Here is a 3,462-nt window from a genome sequence, read left to right as displayed (position 1 = left end):
TAGTTAACTTTTCAGGTGGGATTTGAACCTAGGTCACTGTTTACCATACCACACTGCTTCTAATTGTCCCAATAAAACAAGTATTCTTTAAAGATGTGAAGCATATTTTTCTTTTCCATTCTTTTCCTAGGACCCAGCACAGTCTTTGGCATATAGGATTTAACAAAAGTATCTTCATTAAGGTATAGTTGGCACCATTGCCCAGCATTCCCAGGCTTGTTGAGGCTTCGAACTAGAAGTTCCCTGACTGATCCAAGAACCCTTCTCCATCTGCATAGCCTTGCACAATGAGGCTACAGATCTTAAATGATGAAAATGTTAGTGATGATATTACTGCAGAAACTTGTGACTTATTTTTATCACTACCAGGGCTAACAGATCATCAGGTTTCATGCATCCCAGAAAGAAAATATGCCACCAATACATAGAAAAATCTATGAAAATAACTTTTCAAATTTCTTTATGGGAATCACAGACAAAAAAGAATTTTGAGTCTGACCATGACAAGTAAACTTGTGGAAGATTGTACAGATGATTTAAAGAATTCTCTCCTGCATCATGGCAGCCAAGAAATTTAATAGGAAAACTATGAATGAAGATCCTCAAAGACTAGAAACAAATCCTGCTCCTTATCCAGATAATCAGCTGTCAGTGAAAAGCAGTAGCTCCTCCGATATTGACTTAGATGATCTGGAGAATTTCGATCCATTTGGAAACTTGTTCCTGATTCTGATATTGTCTGAAAGTTTATTAAGGTCTCAAATAGTAACTAATAATTGAAATTGTCTCAGAAAAAAGTAATTGTTATTCATTGGAAGATACTTTTACATTTATTTCTTAGTATTTCCAAGAGTCCTCAGAAATAAAATTGTCTAGATGCCCTGAAAAAATGATGAGTAAAGTTATGATTGGCTAAGATCTGCTTCACTGATTAACGAAAGTAATAATGAAATAGAGAATCAGCCTTAGAGGATGAATTGAATGGTAGTGTGGTAATCCAGAATCTTATAATGAATGAAATGATAACCTAAACTTTGAACTTTGATAATCTGAAGAAACATTTTCTAATGAAGAACATTACATCCCATTTACCAATGTATCTGCACATTTGCTACTTTGTAACTCTGACTTTTTTCAGCAAAGAAAAAAAAATTGAATCTGAATCACCAAATCTTCTGCTTTTAGAAAAGAAGCCTGTGCAAGTGGCTGAGCTTTGAAATGCCAACCTACAAAATTAGAATTTGACTTTTCTGATAACACTACTATCAAGCCACCATCAAGTAAACTAGGGAAGGGGCATGTAATTAAACTTCTTTCCAAAACAACCTTCTGTTACCCAGAAGAGAGTGATAAAAACTTGGCAAAGGGAAAAAAAAGTCAAGATAAAGAAAATATGAACCCTCTTCCAAAGGGATCTTATAATTTAGTTTAGTATAAGCATAATGATCCAAATTCAAACCCATTTGAAAAAGGTCCAAGTCTTCCACTTCAGTTCAGCAAAAATCTACTAATGAAACCACTCAACATTAAGAAAATCACATAACACATAGGGACCTCTCCAAAGAGAAGCAGAAATGTATACCTGCTATTGATGGCATACCTATAAGTCAGCATGTTATTACTTCTATTGCTGCTGTGGAAACTATGCTTCCAGAAGGAATGGAAACTGATAGCAGGGGAATCAGAATAAAATAGAAAATTCTACAGATTCTTCAGTTGACATAAGCTGTTGAGTTAGTCCAACATTAATACTAATTGAACTCCAACAGAAGGATGAATTGGATGCAAATATCAAGATAGAAACTGCCATATTTGAAGAGGACTTCAGGTCTCCATAAATTTTAGGCACAGATATAGAAATTGACTACTTGGAACAATTTGGAAGTCTTCATTTAAGGAATCTGTCTTGAGAAAACTTCCCATATATCTTAAATTTGGGCCACTATTAAAAGAGAACAGGGATAAACTGGGTCCTATTGAAATAAATAGACTTTTGGATATAAGCAAGCAAGCTCAGAAAAATCAGCAAACTTGATGAATGCAAAACATAGTGAATTTGACTTCTTAGGAATATTTTTTTTTAGTTTTTGCAAGGCAATGGGGTTACGTGCTTGCCCAATTTGAACTCAGGTACTCCTGGCTCCAGGGTTGGTGCTCTATCCACTACGCCACATAGCCGCCCCAGGAATATATTCTTATAATAGGGCTTCCTCCTCCTGATGAACTGGAATGTATGAGTACTCCTAAGATAACCACAGATTTGGCTGTTTGAGTAGATGCAATTATAGATATATTGAAAGCTAGTCAGGAAGACATGGATGTGACTATATAAAAAGTCAAACAAGAAGCTAAAGAAAAAATGAAAATTAAAGAATTAGAAGACAAATATTAAAAACTCCATGCAGAGTATTTAGAAATTGTGAAAATTGTGTACGAACATGAAGGGATAATTCAACTGGTGTTGAATGTTCAAAAGTTAAAAGAGGTTACAAAGACTGGAATCCAGATTTCATTAACCCTTCCTCCCAGGAAATTGAAATACACCTGAACTTTTTGGAAAAATCTTTCTCTGAACTCTTCAAACAACTATAAAACCAGAAGGTTTTAGGAATATAAAGGTATGAAGAAGGATTGTAGAAATATGTTGAAGATTATCTACTAAGAATTGAAAAGGAATAGCAGAATTACCAAATTCTTAAAGTTCACATTGAAGAGAAGTTAAATCTGGCAATGAAGAAATTACTCAGGTGTGGAGAATAGCAAAAGCTGAGACTCTATGTTTACAAATAAATTTATGAAAGGAACAAATAAGAGAAAAATATAGAAAATAAAGAAATAGATGGATTAACCAAAATCTGTGATGACATGATTTTAAAGAAAAGGAATTTTGAATTGTTCTACTTTATGTTCCTCCTATCTAGTCCTCCTTTCAGTGTTGTTAATTATGTATATGTGATGTTTAGTTGTCACAGGTACTTTCCTTTGTTTGTTTGTTTGTTGCAAGGCAATGGGGTTAAACGGCTTGCCAAAGGCCACACAGCTAGGTAATTATTAAGTGTCTGAGGCCAGATTTGAACTCTAGCACTCCTGACTCCAGGGCTGGTGCTCTATCCACTGCGCCACTTAGCCACTCCTACAGGTACTTTTCTTAAACTCATTTTTCCTTGTTGCAGATACACTAAAGTCTTTAGTCAACTGAACTATTTCTAAAACTGTGCTTGAATAAAGGTTAATAATCTTTAAAAAAACATGCTGATTGACTAATTGTTTAATTGTTTTTTCCATCATATCTGACAGCAACCCCATTTACAGTTTTCTTGGCAAAGATACTAGAATGGTTTCGTATTTCTTTCTCTTGTTCATTTCACAGATGAGAAAACCAATGCAAACAGGGTATAGTACCCAGTCTAGGGTCCCAGGGTTAGTAAGTATCTAAATTTGAATTTTCCTGATTTTTAACCT

At 34.5% G+C, this 3,462-nt stretch overlaps 2 pseudogenes; both read left to right on the top strand.

The window, feature by feature from the left end:
• Positions 1 to 168: 168 nt before the first annotated feature.
• On the top strand, positions 169 to 2,035 carry LOC141503249 (transforming acidic coiled-coil-containing protein 3-like; annotated as a pseudogene).
• A 198-nt stretch (positions 2,036 to 2,233) lies between these two features.
• On the top strand, positions 2,234 to 3,048 carry LOC141503250 (transforming acidic coiled-coil-containing protein 3-like; annotated as a pseudogene).
• The last annotated feature ends 414 nt before the right edge of the window (positions 3,049 to 3,462 follow it).

Source organism: Macrotis lagotis, chromosome X (genome assembly GCF_037893015.1).
Source record: "Macrotis lagotis isolate mMagLag1 chromosome X, bilby.v1.9.chrom.fasta, whole genome shotgun sequence".
NCBI classification, from domain to species: domain Eukaryota; kingdom Metazoa; phylum Chordata; class Mammalia; order Peramelemorphia; family Peramelidae; genus Macrotis; species Macrotis lagotis.
This window is presented reverse-complemented; position numbering and strand designations above follow the sequence as displayed.